The sequence below is a fragment of the Somniosus microcephalus genome, chromosome 18, assembly GCF_052327205.1.
Source record: "Somniosus microcephalus isolate GS21.2 chromosome 18, FLI_Smic_1.0, whole genome shotgun sequence".
NCBI lineage: Eukaryota > Metazoa > Chordata > Chondrichthyes > Squaliformes > Somniosidae > Somniosus > Somniosus microcephalus.
Window position 1 is genome coordinate 4451808 of NC_141004.1, and position 27019 is coordinate 4478826.

General features: G+C 50.1%; 1 protein-coding gene across 3 annotated transcripts in view; it reads left to right on the forward strand.

Moving 5' to 3' along the window:
- The first annotated feature begins 753 nt into the window (after positions 1 to 753).
- Positions 754 to 27019, forward strand: part of foxp4 (forkhead box P4) — a 728261-nt gene continuing 701995 nt past the window's right edge. For 2 of the 3 annotated variants that reach the window (XM_086010973.1, XM_086010974.1), the window contains exon 1: positions 755 to 1314. The gene's annotated coding sequence lies outside the window, so the exon portion shown is untranslated. Of the gene's footprint in view, positions 1315 to 27019 lie in introns of all 3 variants that reach the window. The other variant, XM_086010975.1, reaches the window with a different exon arrangement.

Below are 27019 nucleotides of genomic sequence, written 5' to 3' on the forward strand. Positions count from 1 at the left end.
TAGGGACCATAAATATAAGAGAGTCATTGATAAATCCAATGGGGAATTCAGGAGAAACTTCTTTACCCAGAGAGTGGTGAGAATGTGGAACTCGCTGCCACAGGGAGCGGTTGAGGCGAATAGTATAGATACATTTGAGGGAAAGCTGGATAAACACATGAGGGAGAAAGGAACAGAGGGATATGCTGACAGGGTGAGATGAAGAGGGTGGGAGGAGGCGCGTGTGGAGCATAAACACCGGCTCGGACCAGTTGGGCCGAATGGCCTGTTTCTGGGCTATAAACTCGATGTAATTCTGATTGCTATTCTCTGAGTCCTGTCAGTGGGAGCAGGAGTGCAGGATCTGTCCCCATTGTGCCATCCATTGCGCTTTAATAGCCTCCCACACGCATTATCAGGGCACAAAGAATGTTCAGGCGGTGAGGTACCAGGGGTATCTGCACCTGTGAAACCTGCACCCAAACAAGGGCCACAACAGGCAGAGTGCCGGGACAGTAGAAAACAATCTACATATGCCTTTTTAAAAATATATTAAGCAAGCTCTGCTTTAAATGGGTCACCTTTTGTTTTATCAGGTTAAAATCAGATTCTCTGCAGCACTAACCCCCCACCCCCCAGCAAAATCAATCAAAGGTTAGTTCGTGGATTGGTGGTAATGTCACCTTAGCAGCGAGATGGCCAGGATCGCCGCTTCCCAGCCAGAGCCGGTGACTGCGAGCACAGAGAGAATGGAGTGGGAAATCGAGCAGCACCTGCTTTAGGAAGATTACGGCAGCTAGCGAACCCTCTCCTCACCCTCACGTTGCCTGTGTGAGAGACTCAAGCCCTGAGATTAAAGGCTGCTTCTTCTGGGTGAGTGTGTGTGAGAGTCTGTGTGAGTGTGTGTGCCCGTGTGGATGCGGTGCGATGCCACACAGAATCGAGGAGCTTTTGGTCTGAACAATTACAGGAGCTGAGAGGAGGAGGGACTCCGAGGCAGAGAGCGTCTCCGAGGCAGAGAGCGAGCGAGAGAGAGAGAGAGAGCAGATCTCTTTTTTAAAAAAACAATGCAATCCAATCGTCCCAGGAGTTTTCTACAAATAGTGGAAAGAAAATATATAATATAGGAAGAATATTGCATCACACACAACATCCCAGCACAAACAGCGAGAGCGAGAGAGAGAGAGAGACGGCCACAGACTCTGCTGGAAGCTATTTTAAAAAGAGGGACTCTCTGGATCCCTCAACATTTTCACACTGAGTTCTGAAGTCCTCCTGATTGTGTGGCATTGAGAAGGAGAGACAGAGAGAGCCCAGCCCGCAGCTTTCACACAGGTCAGTGACTCGCTGTTTCTTCCTCCAACTATTTCTCAATCGATTCATTTCTGGGCAGGGATGCGATTAAAGTTTTCGCAACTTGAAAGTTTTGTGCATTTAATTTGTTGAAGAGGGTTTCGTTACTTTCTTTAAAAAAAAGTTATTGTTTAATGAGATGGGGACAGGTAACGCTTTTTAATTTCTGCTGAAAGTTTTCGAATTGTGGGGAATGCTGGGCTTGAGTCCGGGGTCGAGCGATCCAGGCGGCGGATCGATGTGAAGTTTGAAAGGATTTTTGGGCAGAACTGGATTTAAAATGTTAAATTGAGAGGGGAGATTTAAAAGTCCGATTGTGTGTGGGAGATATTTTAGGGGGATGGGATTCGGGTCCAGTTCTGTGCTGGTATTGGTCTCCGGTTCACTTTGCAGTTTTTGGTGCCGTTTCAGTGTTTGGAATTTGAGTAATGTTGGAGTTTGACTGTGTGCGTTCTCTATCGCCGTTTGTACAAGAGCCGGTGTCCCAGTCACTCTGGGACCCGTGGTGCCGGCTGAGTTTGGCCTGGTGGGCAGTGTTGGCCTGGTTTGTGGGCAGTGTTGGCCTGGTGGGCAGTGTTGGCCTGGTGGGCAGTGTTGGCCTGGTTTGTGGGCAGTGTTGGCCTGGTGGGCAGTGTTGGCCTGGTTTGGTGGGCAGTGTTGGTCTGGTTTGGTGGGCAGTGTTGGCCTGGTTTGTGGGCAGTGTTGGCCTGGTTTGGTGGGCAGTGTTGGTCTGGTTTGGTGGGCAGTGTTGGCCTGGTTTGGTGGGCAGTGTTGGCCTGGTTTGTGGGCAGTGTTGGTCTGGTTTGGTGGGCAGTGTTGGCCTGGTTTGTGGGCAGTGTTGGCCTGGTTTGGTGGGCAGTGTTGGCCTGGTTTGGTGGGCAGTGTTGGCCTGGTTTGGTGGGCAGTGTTGGCCTGGTTTGTGGGCAGTGTTGGCCTGGTTTGTGGGCAGTGTTGGCCTGGTTTGTGGGCAGTGTTGGCCTGGTTTGTGGGCAGTGTTGGCCTGGTTTGTGGGCAGTGTTGGCCTGGTTTATGGGCAGTGTTGGCCTGGTTTGTGGGCAGTGTTGGGTTGTGGGCAGTGTTGGCCTGGTTTGTGGGACCATGCTTTGGCAGAGGCGGACTCGGAGCTATCTCTGCACACTGGCGGAGCCGGGGCTGTCTGAATGAAGATCACATGGAAATTTCAGCCCTGGTCAGACCGGGGTCGGTGGCGAGAGATCCGCCAGTGTGAGCCAGGATCTGGTAGCTGCTTTTGTGGGAGGGGAGAGAGGTTTGGGGTCAGTCTGGAAAGAATTGTCAGTGTCAATTCAACTAGAACTAAGTTGGCATGTGGCAGGTCCGGAGATACAGTGAAATGTCGATTGTGTTGGATTGAGGCGGCGTTTGTCTTGCTCGCATTCTGTGCCCAGTGAGGGGCAGTTCCAGATTGTCTGCAGTTTAATTTTTAGAGTATAATCTTCCTTTTTGTAACCTCTCTCCCGGGTTTGTAGATTGAGAGGAGCAGAGAGTGCGGATCAGCTGTCCGAGAACCTCGTTCCCAACTCCACAACATCCCAGAGAGAGACTTTGCCCCAGAACCAACTCCCCACCCCTCCCCGGACCATGGTATCCGGCCTGCGTCAGGGGGGTCCGGCCTGGGTCAGGGGGGTCCGGCCTGTGTCAGGGGGGGTTCAGCCTGGGTCAGATCCCGGTCGGTGTATCCCAACAGCCCGTCATTTTCCGATGTAAAATCTGCAGCTGTCCGGGATCCTAGGAGGCGTTTATTTTATTAAATAGAGAAATATATTCGTTTCCCCTCTTTTCCCCTCCGTGCCTCCCCGGGAATGTGCAGATTCTCCCATTCCCAACTCCCCCTGTTAGTTCCCGGTTCTCACTTTTGCATGTAATGTTTTGCAGAAGCGGAATTATTACAGTAACTCCTTCAATAGTTCCTAAAGGATGGGAGGCGATAATTGTCGAGATTTAAAGAGAGGCTAATTTGCCTTTGGATCCCAGTATTAGGTTGTTAAAAAGAACAAAATGGAAGCGGCGAAGTTCTTGCAGAAACTCTGCATCGCTGCCTCACTCGGGGAACTTTGGGCTGCGAGTTTCTGAAGTTTCAATTCTGAATTATGAGGCATTTTTATTTTTTAAATCGCTTGTCTCGATTTAAGGGTCGAGTTGAGCCTCCGACCCTCCTGTTTAGTGCAAGGACCGGCTCGCCAATTGCGCGGGGGATTTGTTTAATACGGAAAGTCGCTTTTAAAATATCATTTGCATGAAATTCTTTGCGATTTCTGGAGTTGTGGGAGCGCCGCTGAGTCGGTGAAGCTGGAATCTTTTCCCGGCACTGTGTGGTTGTAGAATTCAGTGCAGTTGGTGAGAGTGTGAGCGAGGGAGAGAGAGGTTGGAGAAGAGGAAGATTGAGAAAGATCCAGCGATTGCGGGCTCCCACCAACTTCCCGCAGACTCGCTCAGATTAGCAGATTTTACACCTGGTAGTAATTGTTCGCACTCCGCCAGAGCCGGGCTCCCCCCTCCCCCCGTGTGTGCGGAAAGTTAGAGACAGTCACACCTTGTGATGTCTGCCAAACAGATGTCTATTATTCCCGAACCTCTCGATTCTTCGCTCCCCGCTCTATCTCCTGGACCGCCGCCTTTCCCGAACCTCCAGCCTTCTGAGCTCTGACTTTTGCACATTCCGCCAATGCACAAGTTTTGGTGTTGGTAAATTCTCTAAAATTGTCCTTGCATTTGTAGATGTCCAGCAAACCATTGCCCAGCGCTTTGCTGAACTACAGCCGTGTGAAAGATTCTGCATAACCTGTGACTGAGAGGTGGGAAACGTCGCTGCCAGGATTGCCAGAAATCCTGGTGACAAGCTGACCTCTTACCCTTGGGAGACTGGAGGATTGGAACCTCACTCACCCCCACTATCACCAGATTGTTTTAATACACAGAGAAATGTGAAGTAAATCAACCTTTTCTTGGATATATTTATCGAATACTATCCTAGTCCGGTTTAATTGCCACCACTGTTCTAAATGGAAGAATAGAAGGACCAAAAACATGTGAATTGAAATGTGCCTGTGGCACTGAGTGAGATATTGAAAGGGTTAAGTGAATGTCCACAGAGCCCCTGTGACTGGATCAGCGCACGGATGGTGCTGGGGTTTCTAATCATGTAAATCAGGGCTGATTTCAAACGGTTTGTGCACAGTCTGTTTGAGAATGTTTCCATTATTCACACTGACTCCGGATTTTGTCATTTTAAAGTTTATTTTTTGTTTTCAAAAAGATCAGGCGCAAGATAATTGTTTCGTTTTTATTTTAAAAAGTCACTATGATTAATAAATGGGGATATTTTATTATTATTGATAAGCGCCGTGAGCAGCACGGGCTGTTTATCATTAATATAGAGATTAACCCCAGGCAGTGTCAAGCGCCAACTCTCAACAGTTGAACTTCACCAATACACTTCCACATATTTGCTGGAATACTCCTTCGAGGGGTGTATTTTAATAATGTCTCGCTCTCATTTTGATTTCTTTCTGAAATGCCCCATTCTCAGGGCGGGGATCCTCTCTCAATGATCACCAGCACATTCTCGGGTCGAGTTCTGCCCTGACACGGGACAAGACCCTTTCGCTCGCTATCTGCACCACAGCAGATGCGGACATTGCGCTGGTTTCCGCTTAAATGTCAGGACACAATCAAAGGACATAAAAATATCCTTAAAATACAGAACCGCGAGACCCAGCGCCCGCCTCGCCCAAAGTTAATGCAGATGAAGCGAGGGGAGCCCTCAGGCCGAACTTTCCTGTAACATCCCGCTACAAACTGGATCAGAAACAACCTGAATTACTGCAGCAAATGGCAGTTGTCATTTGGTTGATTTTACTGAATTTTGAAAAATTAATTGAAGAATTTTGATGCCGGAGTTTTCTGTGTTTTTAGAAACAGGTTAAAGATTGTTTCCCTTATTCCTTTCTCAAATATCGCTCGACTTCTGCAGAGAAATTAGTTTTATTCAAGACACACGCCCCAAAATAAAGCCCGCACCTCCCGCCAAATCTTCTTTCTGTCAAGCAGTTTGGAAATGAGAGCGAGCACTTTGGATTTTGGTTCCACAGCGAGGGCGAGGTGGCGGCTGTGAACTCCGGGCCGAAAACCTGCTGAACGTGTGATTCTGGACACACTCGGCAGGTTGTGGGCAGCACATTCTCCAGCTTGATTCTCCCCATCCCCTGGCATTGTCAGCATTGTATCCGACAGCGGACACAAGTCAGTGAATGAATGGGTGAGAGCGGAAAGTTGGGAATGTAAGGAGTCAGTGATCCTCAACATGTTTGACTGCAGCTTTCCTGAATTTCAATTTTTTATTTCAAATATAATATTTCGTTGTTGAAGAAGATAGTGAGGGCAGCAAGGTTCGAAGGATATGAACAGTGGAGAAGGGAAGGGAGGGAGAGAAAGGTCAAAGAAACACAGTTAAATAAGAGAGAAAGATGAGCGAGAGAGAAAGGCAGAAAAAAGAGAAAACCTGCGAGTGAGGCTTCATGTGAGAGAGATGGAAAAATAGAGGAGGAAAGAGCTGGAGAGCGATGGGCAGATAGTGAAACACACTTAGAGAGAGCGAGAGAGAGAGGGAAGGAGAGAGGCAGGCACCGGTGGAGACAGACACATCAAGGGATGGGGAAAAGGAGAAAGTCTAAGGAGCAATGAAGAGACAAAATCTAGCCACGTAAAGAGATTCATGTTTACACCTGCTCTTAGATTAAATGCAGACTGAAACACTGAGCATAGTGTGAACACAATCTAACTTGAGGAAATTGTGCTATAAAAACATTGGCCTTTTATTAGAAGGGATGTGCATTCTTTCAGAGGACGAAAGTCTTTAGCTTCTTAAAATTCTTTTAACCCTTGTGTTGACCGATTCTCGGTCAGAAACCTTTCCAATTGAAGCACATTTAGGCTGCCCAATTGCCCTTCAGGCTTATGATTTTTTAATTCCCTGTTGTTAATTATTGCCATTGATTTTCTTGTTGCCTTTTTTCATTTTGTGTGGATGTATCCTGCAACAATTTAATTGTGAGCTTTCTACAAATTGTTTTAACCGCCCCCCCCCCCCCCCTCTCCACACCCTGCACATAACTGCAGCGACTCGGGAAAGTGGAAAGCCGAGCTTTTGGCATCTGAGGGTGATTTGTTAAAGCACACTCGGGCCCTGTGTCGGTGACTGTGCTAAGAGCTAATGCCTTGACGACTTGACATCGCAGTGGATACACTTCAGTTTACACCTCAACCCAAGTCTCCAGCCAGTCACAACACCGAAACTTTTCAATTATCATTCACTGGGCCCCTTCGGGAAGGAGACTGGCCTTATTTTACAGCTTCGAAACTGAACAACTTTCCAAACTGAAAATTAAAAATAACCCTGGAATAATCTTCCAGTCAGAAATATTCAGAAGCTCTTATTGTAAATAATAGTCCGCGACCGTTACATACTTTCGGGAGATAGACACCGCTCTCTGTGTAACTGTCTGTCTAACTCTGTCTGTCTAACTCTCTCTTTAGAAATCAACGGTAAGAGCTGTAATCTTAAGGTTTTTTTGTAACAGAGCAAAACATTTGTTTCAGTTTACCATGTTTTAATATTAAATAAAATTATAAATCAGAGAAAAAACACAAAGTGAATATCGTCCTTGAAATTGTAAAATAATTGAAGCAAGGTTGGCAATGTGACTCGGATAATCTCCTTCCCATTTCATGTTTTTTTCAACGGTGCATATGATCAAATATATTAGATAAACCAAAGCTGGTCAAAATGCTTTTTTAGAATTTTGCTTTTATGTAACAACTGATTAAATAATTGGAATAATTGAAAAACGAGCTTAAAATCCCAATGCTGACATGCTGTATAGTTATGGAAAGGTGAATAATTTGTGTGTGTGTCTACGGGCTCTGAATGGCGAGGGCACTGCTCACTTGCCTGATCTCCAGATAATTACAGGGTGCAGTTTCTACATAGAGAAAAGAGACGGGAGATAGTTATCAATAAAACAAGGACTGGAAAATGCACCTAAAATGTGACATTTTAACAAATGACATATATAAGCATTTAGTTGATGATCCTAAAATCTGCTCATGTTGTTCCTACGCTATCTGGAGCCACTTGGGATCTGCTTTCCCACTTTCCCCAGATATTTTCCTGCTGTCGGTTGTGTTTCACTTTCCAAACTCCAGAATTGCCTCTGAATTTCCTCCCATCCCACAACTCTTTGAATGTGGCTGTGTCTCTGGTTGAGTCACTTCCACTGGGCAAAATCAGCATACTTTTTTGTTAGTTGATTTTTTGTAATGAGAATTGATTAATTTCCATATTTATTTCATTGTGTAACCTGATTCATAAAAATACCACTGAGATCTTGTATTTTACTAGCACGATAGCAAAATACTGCAGATGCTGGAAGGGTTTTGAAAAAGGGTTTCGACCTGAAACGTTGACTCTAATTTCTCTCCACGGATGTTGCCTGGCCTGCTGAGTTTTTCCAGCATTTTCTGTTGTTATCTTGTATTTTACTGACTGTCTTGGAGTATAAAGGTCATTGAGTGAAATCAAAGGTTCGAAGGAAACACAGGACTTCAATGTAAAGCTTGACTAGGCTCATTCTAATGAACCATACTTCCCCTGACATGATCTGCTGTCCGCCCCCCACCCCCCCCCCCCCCCTCCCCATTTCCTCCCTTCTTCTGCTGAAGTCACTGGGTAAATGTGTTGTCTTTGCTCTGCGGGCGGTAATCTGAGAGTGGACCGCCCACCCTTCACAGAACCCATCTGATTTTTATCCCAGTGGTTGCCACGGGATGAAAATTGGGCGGCTTTTACAACGGGCGTGCGATCGGTCAGATTCTTGCCCGTGCAGTGAAGATGAAAGTTTACTCGCTCGTTTCAAGGCTGCCACTTCCTCTTGTCCAAGTGACAATTCTTCATGAGTGAGTCCCGGCACCACCACATTGAACCATGGGGAAGAACAAGGCTGAGGTCAATCCTCTCCTTCACCCATGTCAACACATACACACTTTCCACTCTAGAGTGATGAGCACCCGGGGTCCTGTCTGAATCCCCCCACTCACTGAGGTCAGTTGTGGTGCCTCTGCCATCAGCACAGCCTATTTAAATATTTAAATAAAAATAAAAATCATACCTCCCAGTTCTGGCGGGAGTTCCACTGTAATGAAGAGAGGGGCCTTTCCTGTGAGAAGGATTTTTGGAGTGTTAAAGGGTTCTTCACGTAGCTTTAAGATGCCCCCATTGCCCAGGCGTCCATGATATTGCCCAGCCTGTCAGGAAGGGAGGAGGCGGCAGCGGTGGATGGGGATGTTCTATAAACTGGTGCCTATAACACAGCCGAATGTCCAGGAGATCCTGAGCTCGGTGAGGGGGAGAGCATTCCCCTGGGTTGTAGTCAGACACCTAATTCTGAGCAGTTATACAGCAGGGTATTAGGGGCAGGTCACCTGGTCGCTGTTTAATCCAGTGTGGGAGGGAGTGGGGGAGAGAGAGAGAGGAAACAAACATGTAAAAATAATTGGGTGGGGTGGGTAAGATTTAAGGAAAGAAGTGATTTGTTCGACCTCAGGAATATATAATGAATGGTCAACAGTTCTGGGGCAGGGGACCGGTCACTGATCACTGTAAAGGTACTGACAGCAGATCCAACCTTAACCCTTTGAGGACTGAATGTCATTTGCAGCTTTTAATATATACATTAGTAATCTCCAACCACACTATTATATTGTCGCTGTGGGTGTGAAGCAGTTTCTGACATTGTGGCGACTGGTATAGGCACCAGATATCGAGGCTCTTCAACCTTCAGACACACTCCAGGGAAGGTTGATATAGATAGAACAGAGTTTACTTAATAACCAAAAATGATGCAACTCAGCAGTCACAGCAGTGCCTGTCCCTCCCTCCTTCTTCCTCTCTACACAGAAACTTTTGGATTTTGCCTGATATACCCAACTCCCCCCCATCCCCTTTCCCCAAGGGTGGAGTGAACCCCTTCCCATAGCTCAGCCCTCCGTGACTATTACAAGATGAAATTGAAGCTTTCATTATCTGACTATGGCACTGAGGCAAGTGCAGCCCTGATCATCTCACTGGGTGCGAAATTCCTGGGCACTTTATTGAAGTTGTGTTTGAATCATTTGAATGTGAGTTGGGGGCTGGCGGGGCTTTCCATTCTTTAGGAACACGAACCGGGGAGAGAGCACAGTAATTCTTGTTGCTGAGTCCAGTGCCGCCAGCAGTATAACTCGGAGCTGCCCAATGCACATCACGCTCTACAGCCTCGCAGTCAGAGGTCAGTTCCTGACAGACACGGAACAATGATGCCAGAGTGAGAGAAAATGGAAAGAAAAGCAACTGATCTCAGTTTAGAAGACAGCAGTCGCTTCCTCCCCTCCCTGTGAATTCTGTTTTAGACCCATTGGACGGCACCCCATTACCCCCTGAGCCCCTTTCACCTTCTGTTTATCCTCCCAGTTTAGCACCGCCTTAAACCAAGTCCAGTAATCCACACACACAGCCAGCGAGATTCAATCCTCGGCCAGTGCGCAAGTCGCTCTTGTCAACCAGAGCGACAGTGGGCGCACTAACAGTGGCCTCAGTGTCCCTGGGCCGGTGAGGGGAGGGGGTGAGGGGAGATGGGGGGTGGGGGGTGAGGGGAGGGGGTGAGGGGAGATGGGGGGTGAGGGGAGGGGGGGGGGATCAGCCTGAATTCCCGCTCTTGATCCCTCCTGGAAAGCAGATAATGCGAGGACAGGGCCAGGGTGGGAGGGTCAGTTGTGCCCCCCCGCCCCCACGCCCCATGGTTGAATAGCCAACCGACCCTCCCCGCCTCGGCTCGCACAGTTAAAATGGGCACTCGGTGAGACAGCAGAAGGCAGCCGAGGCTCGAAGCTGCACAAGGCAGGAAAGGGGAAGTTAGAAAAAGAAAACGGTTGGCGAGTTTTGACAAAGTGAAGAGTTGGGTCAATAGTCCGCTGCTCGCGTCATCAGAGTGAGTTCCTCCTTCTCAACACCACTGTCCTTTCTACAGAAAAAGAGAAGGAAATGGTCCCAATAATGTCTCCATTGACCAGCACCCGAGGGCTTTGAGCGGGCTGTGCTCAGATGAAACAATATTCAGGGTGCAGGTCTGGCATTGAGGGGGAATTAGTACAGTCCCGCTCACAGAAACCCTCCCTTTATCTCCAACACTTTGAAGGAAGAAAAAAACGAGTGTGGATTTTTTTTTAATGTATTTTTTAAATTTAATTTTGAAACAAAAAAATTCCGAAGGATTTAGAAACAGGAAGTGTTGGATGTCCGGCACTGTTAGACTCTGCAAACACCAGGTTAACTGGGAGTGGGCTGCAGTGTTCAACTATCTGTTCTCAGTCACTGACCAGCTCAGAATCCCCCAACACTTTCACACTTTACTGTAACTCCCTGTCTGTCCCAGACCCTCTCAGACCCTCTTGCACCCTTGCTAACCTGAGGTGAGTTGGAATACTGTCGGGGGGGGGGGGGTGGAGGAGTGGGAGGGGGAACTGTGTGGATCAGTGTTGTGAAGACAGAGGTGAGAGAGAGAGAGGGAGCTCCTTTCTCCTGATGATTTCGACCATCCCGAATCTAATAAAATCCCAGCCTCTAAACCCGAGGTAAATTGCAGTCTTACACTCGCAGTACAGTGTACTAACACTGTAATTACTTGCTCTGAAACACTGGCTGTGTTTTTTTTAATTCCTTTATTGCTGGGCTGATACGGCTTGTTCTCATTTGGCATGTCTTTTGAATAGATTTTTTTTTATATAAAAAACGCTAATTGCATTCAGACGGAGCGCGGCTCCCAGTCGAGGGCTGACAGGTCCTTTGAACAAAGCTTGTATGCCATGGAAGAAACACTTTATTGTGTTGACTTGACGGGGGGATTATAGTCCCCTGACATTATTAAAGGGAGGGGGGACACGATACACTGTAATTACATTTGCTTAAAGTATCACCATCCTAACTGGATATTTTATAAAGTGACTTAAAAAAATTAAACTGTTCAAATCACAGTTTGTCAAAAGGTAATGTTAGATCGCTTTCAGCTTGGCTTTTATTTTCTGAGACTGTTTACAAGATCAAACCGAGAAAGGAAACTTTGACAAATAATAATATGTTTCATTTTTATAAATTTACGACTTATTTCTGGTGTCATTTTATTTTAAAAGTTGCATTTTGGTTTGCATCCTATTAGCGAATTTGCATGCTATTACCGAATTTGCATCTTATTAATGAATTAGCATCTTATTACCCGGCCATTCCGCTCCCGATCCCAAGCCCAGGATTGAGCAAAGCTGGATCCTGCGGTAATATCAAACTTAGGAGTAATGGGTTTGAAGTTGGTCACCAGATAGATTTTTATCATGAAGTCAACCCTCCCCCCACCGCCCCCAAGGACATTCTGGGGTCTTCCCCCGCACCAAATAAAACAATGCATAAATGAGGAGATTGAAGTTTCTCCTGACGACTGAACGGGCGCCCGTTGTAGGACTGATCCAAACAGAGAGGTCTGTGCTCAGTCACTTTACTGGGGATCTACAACTGTCCTAAACCTTGGGCTCAGCCTGGCTCAGTGGGGAGCACTCTCGCCTCTAAATCAGGGGGCTGTGGGGTCATAATCCCACTCCGTGAGAATTGAGCAAAGAATTGACATTTCAGTGCAGTACTGAGGGAGCGCTGCACTGTCGGAGGGGCAGTACTGAGGGAGTGCTGCACTGTCGGAGGGGCAGTACTGAGGGAGCGCTGCACTGTCGGAGGTGCAGTACTGAGGGAGCGCTGCACTGTCGGAGGTGCAGTACTGAGGGAGTGCTGCACTGTCAGAGGGGCAGTACTGAGGGAGCGCTGCACTATCGGAGGGGCAGTACTGAGGGAGCGCTGCACTGTCGGAGGGGCAGTACTGAGGGAGCGCCGCACTGTCAGAGGGGCAGTACTGAGGGAGCGCTGCACTGTCGGAGGGGCAGTACTGAGGGAGCGCTGCACTATCGGAGGGGCAGTACTGAGGGAGCGCTGCACTGTCGGAGGGGCAGTACTGAGGGAGCGCTGCACTGTCGGAGGGGCAGTACTGAGGGAGCGCTGCACTATCGGAGGGGCAGTACTGAGGGAGCGCTGCACTGTCGGAGGGGCAGTACTGAGGGAGCGCTGCACTGTGGGATGGGCAGTACTGAGGGAGCGTCGCACTGTTGGAGGGTCAGTGCTGAGGGAGCGCTGCACCATCGGAGGGGCAGTACTGAGGGAGCACCGCACCATCGGAGGGGCAGTACTGAGGGAGTGCTGCACTGCCAGAGGGTCAGTGCTGAGGGAGTGCTGTCAGAGGTGGACGTAAAAAATCCCATGGCACTATTTCAAAGAAGAGCAGGGGAGTTATGGCCAATATTTGCCCCTCAATCAATATCACTAAAACCGAGTATCTGGTCATTATCACATTGCTGTTTGTGGGAGCTTGCTGTGTGCAAATTGGCAGCCGTGTTTCCTACATTACAACAGTGACTCCACTTCAGAAAGTACTTCATTGGCTGTAATAGCATCCTGAGGTCGTGAAAGGTGCTGTGTAAATGCAAGTTCTTTCTTTCTAAGCAACCCTCGACTCGGGGGGGTCAGGGAATAGAATCAGCCAGGGTGCCTACTGCTATCCAGAAAGCCCAGGTCTGGCCAGGACAGGATCAGCTCAGATGCGAATCCCTTCATGGTAGAATTGCCTGACATCACTGTATAGGGTCACACATGAAGACTGGCAAGTTGGGAGAGAGATAGGGGGTGGCAAAACCCTCATGGGAGTGAACCGCCTGCACAGGTCAGTGCCCTAAAGGGTGGGGAGGAGGGATGGGGAGTAACACACAGTGATGTAAAAGCCTTTCAGTCTTTGAGATTTTTAAATGGTGATATTTGGGAACAATAATTTATTAAGTCTGACATGTTTACGCAATGACATCCCTTCACGTTATTCCAGGAGTTCGGAACCAACATCGTTTGGTTTCCAAACAAAAAAACTGTAAAAGTTTACAGTACAGGAGGAGTCCATTCAGCCCATCAGGTCTGTGCCGGCTCTTTGCTGGGGCAATCTAAAACTAATCCCACTGCCCTGCTCTCTCCCCATAGCCTGATATTTATCAAACTTTTTCTTAAAATGTACAATGGTCTCTGCCTCAATCACTCTGGGACAAAGCATTTCCAGCTCCAACAATCCTCTGCATAACTAACTGTCTCTGAACCTCTGCTCACTCTCTCAGTCACCATGTTAAATTAATGACCCTCATCTCTGATCCCCCAAAAATACATTTTCCCTAATTACTCTGTCAAAACCCTTCATAATTCTAAAAATGTCACTTAAATCTCCTCTACTCCAGTGACCACAATCTCAGTATCTCAAGTCTCTCCTCATCACTATAGTGTCCCATCCCTGGCAAAATCCTGGTGAATCTACACTGGACGCTCTCTGTGGCCTGATACATTTAAGGGGAAGCTGGATAAACACATGAGGGAGAATGGAATAGAATGATATGCTGATGGGGTGAGATGAAGAGGGTGGGAGGAGGCTCGTGTGGAGCAGAAACACCGGCACGGACCAGTGGGGCCGAATGGCCTGTTTCTGGGCTGTAAATGTTATATAACTCGATGTAAAACTACACACAGTCTCTCCCTATGGTCTTGTTCAAATTTATCATTTACCACTTTACTGTTGTAGTCTTTGATATATTTATAAAACTTCAAATTCTGTTGGCCCTTTTATGCCTTTATCTACCTGCAGTAGCACTTTCTGGAAATGATCTATCTGAACCCCCTGAATCTCTCTGTTCACCCCCACCCTCCAGTGTCTTTCCATTCAGTGCACATTCCTTGCTTTTGCTCCCCAAAAATGTATCACATCCCAATTCCCTGCCCCTGTCTGCCCGTACCTTTAGTCTCTCTCTCTCCTCCTTCACAGTCTTCTTCCCTACTTTTGTGATGTCAGCAAATGCCGGGTTTCCTACATTAAACAGTGACCACATTTAACGTACTTCATTGGCTGTAAAGGAGGAGAAAGGCACTATAGAAATGCAAGTCTTTCTTTTCTTTTACTGTTTTGAAGCCAGATGCTCTTCACAGAGCATTCAGAGCATAAAAAAACTAATCAAAATATACAAATTAAAATGTCTCATCCTCATAGCTCTCACTTCCCCTTCTGCCTAAATATCAAAACTTTGTGGAGAATTTTTAAAACTGAGTAAAGTAAGGTGAAGAGTTCCAGGAGCAGAATCCAGGCACTTTACAGCCAATGAAGTACTTTTTGAAGTGTGGTCACTGTGGTAATGTAGGAAACGTGGCATCCACTTTGTGCACAGCAAGCTCCCACAAAATCAATGTGATAATGATCAGATAATCTGTATTAGTGATGTTGGTTGAGGGATAAATATTGGCCAGGACACCGGGGAGAACTCCCCTGCCCTTCTTTGAAATAGTGCCATGGGATCTTTTACACCCAACTGATTGAATAGACAGGGCCACATTTTCTGTGATAGTGGATTGGCGGTTAGGATCAGATCAGCCATGATCTTATTGAATGGTGGAGCAGGCTCGAGGGGCCGATTGGCCGACTCCTGCTCCTATTTCTTATGTTCTTATGTTCTTATCAGAAAGATGGCACCTCCAACAGTGCCGCACTCCCTCAGCACTGCCCCTCCAACAGTGCGGCACTCCCTCAGTACTGCCCCTCCAACAGTGCCGCACTCCCTCAGTACTGCCCCTCCAACAGTGCGGCACTCCCTTAGTACTGCCCCTCCAACAGTGCCGCACTCCCTCAGCACTGCCCCTCCAACAGTGCCGCACTCCCTCAGTACTGCCCCTCCAACAGTGCAGCACTCCCTCAGTACTGCCCCTCCGACAGTGCCGCACTCCCTCAGTACTGCCCCTCCAACAGTGCCGCACTCCCTCAGTACTGCCCCTCCAACAGTGCAGCACTCCCTCAATGCTGCCCCTCCAACAGTGCCGCACTCCCTCAGTACTGCCCCTCCAACAGTGCCGCACTCCCTCAATGCTGCCCCTCCAAGAGTGCAGCACTCACTCAGCACTGACCCTCCGACAGTGCGGCGCTCCCTCAGCACTGCCCATCCGTCAGTGCGGTGCTCCCTCAGTACTGCCCCTCTGACAGTGCAGCACTCCCTCAGTACTGCCCCTCTGACAGTGCAGCGCTCCCTCAGTACTGACTCTCCGACAGTGCGGCGCTCCCTCAGTACTACCCCTCTGACAGTGCGGCGCTCCCTCAGCACTGCCCCTCCAACAGTGCAGCGCTCCCTCAGTACTGCCCCTCCGACAGTGCAGCGCTCCCTCAGTACTGCCCCTCCGACAGTGCAGCGCTCCCTCAGTACTGCCCCTCCGACAGTGCAGCGCTCCCTCAGTACTGCCCCTCCGACAGTGCAGCGCTCCCGCAACACTGCCCCTCCGACAGTGCAGCGCTCCCTCAGTACTGCCCTCCGACAGTGCAGCGCTCCCGCAACACTGCCCCTCTGACAGTACAGCGCTCCCTCAGCACTGCACTGGAGTGTCGGCTTAGATTTTGTGCTCAAGTCTCTGGAGTGGGACTTGAACCCACAACTTTCTGAGTCAGAGGTGAGAGTGCGATCCACTGAGCGACGGCTGACACTAAGTCCAGAAAGGTTAAAGGCCTGTGGATTGTGGGAGGCAGGACAGACTGAGGCAGGGAATGAAGAATCTTATTTCAGCACAGTGAGGATGACGGGAGTAGGAATAGGGACAGGGGGTATGGAGCGTAAATAAATAAAAGTGACAGCATACACATTTGATATTAGGTAATAAAAATAACTGTTTTGACTGATTTAAACATTGTGAAATTGATGAGATAATTTACTTAAAAACAAGTTAGGTTTTTGCTTCAAAGATGTATTTATCTATTCTGAAATTGTGACAATGGGTTTGAAAATTTGATCGATATCTATGAGTTGTGCACTTGCTGCTCCTCCTTGTGAATGAGCGTGTCAGTATTATGTATTCCGTAACCCTGCCACTCAGGCCTTCGATCCCATCGTGATGCCTGGACATTTGCTTTTTCAATGTGTTATCCTTCATTGCGGCTCCAGTTTCCTGGCCCATGCTGAGTTCAGTGGGAGAAGCAGACAGCTTTGTGAGGACAGATATCAGCCAGCGTCCCTCAGGCAGCTTACTACGCCGTGACCCTGGGTTAAGATAGGCTTGGCTGTGATACTCCCATGGTTAAATAGTGTGCTGACATTGCTAGGCTGTACCCGTGCTGTACCTGCCCTGGGAGTGTTTGATGGGACAGTGTAGAGGGAGCTTTACCCTGTATCTAACCCGTGCTGTACCTGCCCTGGGAGTGTTTGATGGGACAGTGCAGAGGGAGCTTTACTCTGTATCAAACCTGTGCTGTACCTGCCCTGGGAGTGTTTGATGGGGACAATGTAGAGGGAGCTTTACCCTGTATCTAACCCGTGCTGTACCTGCCCTGGGAGTGTTTGATGGAACAGTGTAGAGGGAGCTTTACTCTGTATCTAGCCCGTGCTGTATCTGCCCTGGGAGTGTCTGATGGGTCAGTGTAGAGGCAGCTTTACTCTCTATCTAAACCGTGCTGTACCTGCCCCGGGAGTGTTTGATGGGACAGTGTGGAGGGAGTTTTACTCTGTATCTAACCCGTGCTGTACCTGCCCTGGAAGTGTTTGATGGGGACAGTGTAGAGGGAGCTTTATTCTGTATCTAACCCGTGCTGCACCTGCCCTGGGAGTGTTTGATGGGTCAGTGTAGAGGCAGCTTTAATCTGTATCTAACCCATGCTGTACCTGCCCTGGGAGTGTTTGATGGGACAGTGTAGAGGCAGCTTTACTCTGTATCTAACCCGTGCTGTACCTGCCCTGGGAGTGTTTGATGGGACAGTGTAGAGGGAGCTTTACTCTGTATCTAACCTGTGCTGTACCTGCCCTGGGAGTGTTTGATGGGTCACTGTAGAGGGAGCTTTTTTCTGTATCTAACCTGTGCTGTACCTGCCCTGGGAGTGTTTGATGGGGACAGTGTAGAGGGAGCTTTACTCTGTATCTAACCCGTGCTGTACCTGCCCTGGGAGTGTTTGATGGGTCAGTGTAGAGGCAGCTTTACTCTGTATCTAACCCGTGCTGTACCTGCCCCGGGAGTGTTTGATGGGACAGTGTGGAGGGAGCTTTACTCTGTATCTAACCCATGCTGTACCTGCCCTGGGAGTGTTTGATGGGGACAGTTAGAGGGAGCTTTACTCTGTATCTAACCCGTGCTGTACCTGCCCTGGCAGTGTTTGATGGGTCAGTGTAGAGGCAGCTTTACTCTGTATCTAACCCGTGCTGTACCTGCCCTGGGAGTGTTTGATGGGGACAGTTAGAGGGAGCTTTACTCTGTATCTAACCCGTGCTGTACCTGCCCTGGGAGTGTTTGATGGGTCAGTGTAGAGGCAGCTTTACTCTATATCTAACCCGTGCTGTACCTGCCCTGGGAGTGTTTGATGGGGACAGTTAGAGGGAGCTTTAATCTGTATCTAACCCATGCTGTACCTGCCCTGGGAGTGTTTGATGGGACAGTGTAGAGGCAGCTTTACTCTGTATCTAACCCGTGCTGTACCTGCCCTGGGAGTGTTTGATGGGACAGTGTAGAGGGAGCTTTACTCTGTATCTAACCCGTGCTGTACCTGCCCTGAGAGTGTTTGATGGGACAGTGTAGAGGGAGCTTTACTCTGTGTGTAACCTGTAGTGTACATGCCCTGGGAGTGTTTGATGGGGACAGTGTAGAGGGAGCTTTACTCAGTATCTAACCCTTGCTGTACCTGCCCTGGGAGTGTTTGATGGGACAGTGTAGAGGGAGCTTTACTCTGTATCTAACCTGTGCTGTACCTGCCCTGGGAGTGTTTGATGGGTCACTGTAGAGGGAGCTTTTTTCTGTATCTAACCTGTGCTGTACCTGCCCTGGGAGTGTTTGATGGGGACAGTGTAGAGGGAGCTTTACTCTGTATCTAACCCGTGCTGTACCTGCCCTGGGAGTGTTTGATGGGTCAGTGTAGAGGCAGCTTTACTCTGTATCTAACCCGTGCTGTACCTGCCCCGGGAGTGTTTGATGGGACAGTGTGGAGGGAGCTTTACTCTGTATCTAACCCATGCTGTACCTGCCCTGGGAGTGTTTGATGGGGACAGTTAGAGGGAGCTTTACTCTGTATCTAACCCGTGCTGTACCTGCCCTGGGAGTGTTTGATGGGTCAGTGTAGAGGCAGCTTTACTCTGTATCTAACCCATGCTGTACCTGCCCTGGGAGTGTTTGATGGGACAGTGTAGAGGCAGCTTTACTCTGTATCTAACCCGTGCTGTACCTGCCCTGGGAGTGTTTGATGGGACAGTGTAGCGGGAGCTTTACTCTGTATCTAACCCGTGCTGTACCTGCCCTGGGAGTGTTTGATGGGTCAGTGTAGAGAGAGCTTTACTCTGTATCTAACCCGTGCTGCACCTGCCCTGGGAGTGTTTGATGGGGACAGTATAGAGGGAGCTTTATTCTGTATCTAACCCGTGCTGTACCTGCCCTGGGAGTGTTTGATGGGGACAGTGTAGAGGGAGCTTTACTCTGTATCTAACCCGTGCTGTACCTGCCCTGGGAGTGTTTGATGGGGACAGTGTAGAGGGAGCTTTAATCTGTATCTAACCCATGCTGTACCTGCCCTGGGAGCGTTTGATGGGGATAGTGCAGAGAGAGCTTTACTCTGTATCTAACCCGTGCTGTACCTGCCCGGTGGTGTTTAATGGGACAGTGTAGAGGGAGCTTTACTCTGTATCTATCCCATGCTGTAGCTGCCCTGGGAGTGTTTGATGGGACAGTGTAGAGGGAGCTTTAATTTCTATCTAACCCGTGCTGTACCTGCCCTGGGAGTGTTTGATGGGACAGTGTAGAGGGAGCTTTACTCTGTATCTAATCGGTGCTGTATCTGCCCTGGGAGTGTTTGATGCGGACAGTGTAAAGGGAGCTTTATTCTGTATCTAACCCGTGCTGTACCTGCTCTGGGAGTGTTTGATGGGGCAGTGTAGATGGAGCTTTACTCTCTATCTATCCCGTGCTGTACCTGCCCTGGGAGTGTTTGATGGCACAGTGTAGAGAGAGCTTTACTCTGTTACTAACCCATGCTGTACCTGCCCTGGGAGTGTTTGATGGGACACTGTAGAGGAAGCTTTACTCTGTATCTAACCCGTGCTGTACCTGCCCTGGGAGTGTTTGATGGGACAGTGTAGAGGGAGCTTTACTCTGTATCTAACCCGTGCTGTACCTGCCCTGAGAGTGTTTGATGGGACAGTGTAGAGGGAGCTTTACTCTGTGTGTAACCTGTAGTGTACATGCCCTGGGAGTGTTTGATGGGGACAGTGTAGAGGGAGCTTTACTCAGTATCTAACCCTTGCTGTACCTGCCCTGGGAGTGATTGATGGGACAGTGTAGAGGGAGCTTTACTCTGTATCTAACCCGTGCTGTACCTGCTCTGGGAGTGTTTGATGGGGCAGTGTAGATGGAGCTTTACTCTGTATCTAACCCATGCTGTACCTGTCCTGGGAGTGTTTGATGGGACCGTGTAGAGGGAGATTTACTCTGTATCTAACCCGTGCTGTACCTGTCCTGGGAGTGTTTGATGGGACAGTGTAGAGGGAGCTTTACTCTCTATCTAACCCATGCTGTACCTGCCCTGGGAGTGTTTGATGGGACAGTGTAGAGAGAGCTTTACTGTATATCTAACCCATGCTGTACCTGCCCTGGGAGTGTTTGATGGGACAGTGTAGAGGGAGCTTTACTCTGTATCTAACCCGTGCTGTACCTGCCCTGGGAGTGTTTGATGGGACAGTGTAGAGGGAACTTTAGTCTGAATCTAGACAGTGCTGTACCTGTCCTGGGAGTGTTTGATGGGACAGTGTAGAGGGAGCTTTACTCTGTATCTAACCCATGCTGTACCTACCCTGCGAGTGTTTGATGGGACAGTGTAGAGGGAGCTTTACTCTGTGTGGTAAACCACTGTTGTTAGTATTGTTGTTCACTGTTAGTACTGTTGTTCACTCTTGCATATTGTTGTACTTGTCTGTGCATGCCTCAGCTGACTCCGCCCCTGGCTCCACCCTCATGGCTGGGTATAAAGGTCGCTGCTCAGAAGCCTCCAGCCCTTTTGGATACCAGGCAACCACAAGAGGCATGCTCTGTTCTTTGGTAATAAAAGCCTGTTTATTACTTTCTCAATCTCCAGTCTTTTGTAGCAATTGATAGTGCATCAATTTTATTACCAAAGTTAAATGTTGGCTGCGGATGCTGATCAACCGATGGCGCAAAACGCTGAGCAGCAGGCGCTGCTGCGAGCCCTCAGACCAACATGCCTGGACCTAGACCCCCAAGAAGCGGGTTCGTCGACTAAATTCGCACAATGGCTGCGTTGCTTTGAGGCGTATCTGGAAGCCTCGACCGTGACTCTTGATGAAAATAAACTGAAAATCCTGGCCTCGAAGGTGAGCCACCAAGTCTATACTTTAATCCAAGATGCGACGACCTACGCGGCGGCTATCGACCTACTGAAAGGGCAGTATGCACGCCCGGTTAACACGGTCTATGCCAGGCACCTTTTAAGATCTCGCAGACAGCAGCCCGGGGAATCGGTGGAAGCCTTCCTACGGGCACTGCGGGTACTCGGACGCGGCTGCGACTGCAAGGAAGTATCGGCCGCGGCACATGCGGAGGGATTGATACGAGACGCTTTCGTTGCGGGTCTAAGGTCCGACTACTCCCGGCAGAGGCTGCTGGAGAAGGGTGAAATAGACCTGACAAAGGCAGTGTCCCTCGCGCTCTCGCTCGACGCGGCCCACAGAAATATGGACGCTTTCTCCCCTCATCGCCCCGCGCCGTGGACGCCGCAATCTTGGGCCATGGGACCGCCACCTCCGACTGCTGCAGCGATGTCCAAGGCACAAAAATGCTATTTTTGTGGCCAAGCTAAACACCCTAGAGCACGCTGCCCCGCGAAGAATGCTACCTGCTCCGGCTGCGGGAAGAAAGGTCACTACGTTAGCGCCTGCAAAGGGAAGACCGCTAACGCCAGCAGCGCTGCGTGCGAACCGTGGGCGCAGCCATCTTGTCCGCCATCTTGGGCTCCCCCAGCCGCGTGGGGATCGGGACCGTGGGCGCCGCCATTTTGTCCGCCATCTTGGACGCCTCCGACTTCAACCACGGGGGAGCCGGACTCAACCACCGCCTCATCTGACGACCACATCGACTCGCTCGACCATACGCTGGCCTCCGTGACGCTGGACCAATCTCTCCCTCATCAACTGTCCAGGTCCATGATGGATATTACGGTAAACGGCCGCGCCACTACCTGCCTTTTTGACAGCGGGAGCACGGAGAGCTTTATCCACCCCGACACGGTGCGCAGTTACTCTCTCCCGGTCCTGCCGACGCGCCATCGGATCTCTTTGGCTTCCAAAGCCCAGTCAGCGGACGTCGGTGGCTACTGTGTAGTGACCCTTTCAGTAAGGGGCACAGAATACAAAAATTTTAAACTTCTGGTCCTGCCCCATCTCTGCGCTGCCGTTCTACTGGGGTTGGATTTTCAGTGCCACCTTAAGAGTGTCACATTAGCGTATGACGGACCCCTCCCCCCACTCACAGTCTGCAGCCAGCAGCTTTTAAATCGCCCGCCGTGCACCATTTGCAGCCTCTCCACCCTTAAAGTCCCCCCCCCCTCCTTGTTCGCTAACCTCACCCGCGACTGTAAGCCCATCGCTACCAAAAGCAGGCGTTACAGTGTTGGGGATAGGAGCTTCATTAAATCCGAGGTAGCGAGACTCCTGAAGGAAGGGATTATTGAAAGTAGCACCAGCCCATGGCGAGCACAAGTGGTGGTAGTGAAGACTGGCGAAAAACAGCGCCTAGTTATTGACTACAGCCAGACGATCAATCGCTACACCCAACTAGATGCATACCCACTCCCCCGCATATCTGACATGGTCAATCAGATAGCACAATACCGGGTGTTCTCGACGATTGATCTGAAGTCGGCATACCACCAGCTCCCCATCAGGGCTGAGGACCGCCAGTACACAGCTTTTGAAGCTGACGGTCGGCTCTATCACTTTCTCAGAGTTCCCTTCGGCGTCACCAACGGAGTTTCTGTCTTCCAACGGGAGATGGACCGGATGGTTGACCAGAACGCGCTCCAGGCCACTTTCCCATATCTAGACAACGTCACCATCTGCGGCCACGACCAGCAGGACCACGACGTTAATCTAGAGAAATTCCTCCGGACGGCCCAGCGGCTGAATCTCACATACAACAAAGACAAATGTATGTTTCGTACTACGCGCCTCGCTATTCTTGGCTGCGTAGTGGAGAACGGAGTCATCGGCCCAGACCCCGATAGAATGCGCCCCCTTATGGAGCTCCCCCTCCCCCACTGCCAGAAAGCACTGAAGAGATGCCTGGGGTTTTTCTCTTACTATGCTCAGTGGGTGCCCAACTATGCGGATAAAGCCCGACCCCTCATCAAGTCCGCCTCCTTCCCCCTGACAGCAGAGGCCTGTGCAGCCTTCACTCTCATAAAAGGAGACATTGCGAAGGCCACAATGCACGCTGTGGATGAGTCCCTTCCTTTTCAAGTGGAGAGCGACGCATCCGACTTTGCCCTAGCTGCAACCCTTAACCAGGCGGGGAGACCCGTGGCCTTTTTCTCAAGGACCCTCCAGGGCCCCGAGATTCGACACTCCTCTGTCGAAAAGGAGGCCCAGGCCATTGTGGAAGCCGTGCGACATTGGCGGCATTACCTGGCCGGAAAACGATTTACCCTGCTCACTGACCAGCGTTCAGTGGCTTTTATGTTTCATAATAAGCAGCGGGGCAAAATCAAGAATGACAAGATCTTAAGGTGGAGAATCGAACTCTCCACCTACAATTACGATATCTTGTACCGGCCCGGGAAACTCAATGAGCCCCCAGATGCCCTATCACGTGGTACGTGCGCCAACGCGCAGGTTGATAGGCTACAGACCCTCCACAATGACCTCTGCCACCCGGGGGTCACCAGGTTCTTCCATTTTATCAAATCCCGTAACCTGCCCTACTCCATCGAGGAGGTCAGGACCATGACCAGGAACTGCCAGATCTGTGCCGAGTGCAAGCCGCATTTTTATAGGCCAGACAGAGCGAGCCTGATCAAAGCCACGCGCCCCTTCGAGCGGCTGAGCATCGATTTTAAAGGGCCCCTCCCCTCCTCTGACCGCAATGTGTACTTCCTCAATATAATTGATGAGTACTCCCGTTTCCCGTTTGCCATCCCTTGCTCGGACATGACCAGTACCACGGTCATTAAATGTCTGAATGACCTCTTCGCCTTGTTCGGTTTCCCTAGCTATATCCATAGCGACAGGGGCTCATCTTTTATGAGCGACGAACTTCGGCAGTACCTGCTCGCGAGAGGCATTGCTACAAGCAGGACCACCAGCTACAACCCCCGGGGTAACGGCCAGGTGGAAAGGGAGAATGCGACAGTCTGGAAGGCAGTCCTTTTAAACTTAAAATCTAAGGGCCTTCCGACCTCCCGCTGGCAGGAGGTCCTCCCTGCGGCGCTCCATTCCATTCGGTCGCTGCTCTGTACACCCACCAATGCCACTCCTCACGAGAGAATGTTCTCCTTCCCCAGGAAGTCCACGTCGGGGATTTCGCTACCAACATGGCTGACTTCTCCAGGTCCCGTCCTACTGCGGAAGCACGTGAGGACCCATAAGGCGGACCCCCTGGTCGAGAGGGTGAGCCTCCTCCACGCCAACCCGCAGTATGCTTACGTGGTGTACCCGGACGGGCGGGAGGACACAGTCTCCATTCGAGACCTCGCACCTGCAGGTGCTCCTGAAACACCCTCTTTGCCACCCACCGCTACTCCTGCCTACCCCCAGGACACAGTCCCCGCACGAGACCTCGCACCTTCGGGTGCCTCTGAGAGACCACCATTGCTACCTCCCATTACCCATGCTCTGACCCCTGTAGACGGCATGCAGCAGCCCCAGGGTCCGCCACCTGCTACACCTCCTCTGAACGAGACACCGGGTTCACCATTGGATGCTGCACCATCATCGCCGCTGCTGCGATGCTCAGGACGGCTTACAAGGCCTCCTGATAGACTTCAGTACACGAATTTTTAGTGCACTTCACCCCGCCGGACTCAATTCTAAACAAGGGGTGAATGTGGTAAACCACTGTTGTTAGTATTGTTGTTCACTGTTAGTACTGTTGTTCACTCTTGCATATTGTTGTACTTGTCTGTGCATGCCTCAGCTGACTCCGCCCCTGGCTCCACCCTCATGGCTGGGTATAAAGGTCGCTGCTCAGAAGCCTCCAGCCCTTTTGGATACCAGGCAACCACAAGAGGCATGCTCTGTTCTTTGGTAATAAAAGCCTGTTTATTACTTTCTCAATCTCCAGTCTTTTGTAGCAATTGATAGTGCATCACTCTGTATCTAACCCGTGCTGTACCTGCCCTGGGAGTGTTTGATGGGACAGTGTAGAGGGAGCTTTACTCTGTATCTAACCTGTGCTGTATCTGCCCTGGGAGTGTTTGATGGGACAGTGTAGAGGGAGCTTTACTCTGTATCTAGACAGTGCTGTACCTGTCCTGGGAGTGTTTGATGGGACAGTGTACAGGGAGCGTTGCTCTGTATCTAACCTGTGCTGTACCTGCCCTGGGATTGTTTGATGGGACAGTGTAGAGGGAGTTTTACTCTGTATCTAACCCGAGCTGTACCTGCCCTGGGAGTGTTTGATGGGACAGTGTAGAGGGAGCTTTACTCTGTATCTAACCCGTGCTGTACCTGCCCTGGGAGTGTTTGATGGGACAGTGTAGAGGGAGCTTTACTCTTTATCTAACCCGTGCTGAACCTGCCCCGGGAGTGTTTGATGGGACAGTGTAGAGGGAGCTTTACTCTTTATCTAACCCGTTGTGTACCTGCCCTGGGAGTGTTTGATGGGACAGTGTAGAGGGAGCTTTACTCTTTATCTAACCCGTGCTGAACCTGCCCTGGGAGTGTTTGATGGGACAGTGTAGAGGGAGCTTTACTCTGTATCTGACCCATGCTGTACCTGCCCTGGGAGTGTTTGATGGAACAGTGTAGAGGGAGCTTTACTCGGTATATAACCACTGCTGTACCTGCCGTGGGAGTGTTTGACGGGACAGTAGATTGGAAGTGGGAAAGTGTTCCATTCCCCAGCACGAATTCTCTTCAGCTTTATTGAGCATAAAACAATTTATGAAAGAAACCTGCCTAGTAATGAATACCTTGGAGATGCCTATCTGTTCACAGTAAGGGGCACTAGAGGTCTATATTACTTCATCTTTCCACCCTCACATAGGATTGCTGGATGCTGACACTGAACACCTGTATTGCAAAGTGTTAATTCCCCAGCCCTGACTGCACTCGCAGAAAAGTCAGACAAACTCCGGTCCAGCGCGGTGTCTGAGCCCTCGGGCTCTGAACCCCAGAATAATCCTGCACCAGGACAGCGAACACATCGCCTGACAACTCACTCGCCCCGTTCCTGGATGGTCCACTCTCATTCATTATTGCACCGTCCTTCCCTCGCTGGAGAAATGGAGTCTCCGGCTCTGTGGATCAGGTTGCTGCAGGGAAGTTCAGGAGTTAGTCGGGAATTCGAGTACTGGTGTTTGGACTCACTGGAAAGTGTATCTTGAGTTCCCCTATTCAGCAAAATTCCACAAAGTAAATTGTTAAAATGAAATGTTTCCATCTTGGAACAGAACCTGACTGTGTTCTGTGATGGCTGAGCTAATGGGAACTGCATCTAGTTGCACAACTTTAGTTCCAGTCTCGTAACAACGCCTGACTCCGCCCCTGCCTCAGCTCATCCGCTACGGAAACCCTCATCCAGGCCTTTGTTACCTCGAGACTCGACTATTCCAGAACTCTCCGGGCCGGCCTTCCATCTTCCACCCTCCATAAATTGAGCTCATCTAAAACTCTGCTGCCCCCGTGTCCTAACTCACACCCAGTCCCGTTCACCCCTCACCCCCTGTGCTCACTGCCCCGTGTCCTAACTCACACTCAGTCCCGTTCACCCCTCACCCCCTGTGCTCACTGCCCCGTGTCCTAACTCACACCCAGTCCCGTTCACCCATCACCCCCTGTGCTCACTGCCCCGTGTCCTAACTCACACCCAGTCCCGTTCACCCATCACCCCCTGCGCTCACTGCCCCGTTTCCAAACTCACACCCAGTCCCCTTCACCCATCACCCCCTGTGCTCACTGCCCCGTGTCCTAACTCACACCCAGTCCCGTTCACCCATCGCCCCCTGTGCTCACTGCCCCGTGTCCTAACTCACACCCAGTCCCGTTCACCCATCACCCCGTGCTCACTGCCCCGTGTCCTAACTCACACCCAGTCCCGTTCACCCATCACCCCCTGTGCTCACTGCCCCGTGTCCTAACTCACACCCAGCCCCGTTCACCCATCACCCCCTGTGCTCACTGCCCCGTGTCCTTTCTCACACCCAGTCCCGTTCACCCATCACCCCCTGTGCTCACTGCCCCATGTCCTAACTCACACCCAGTCCCGTTCACCCATCACCCCCTCTGCTCACTG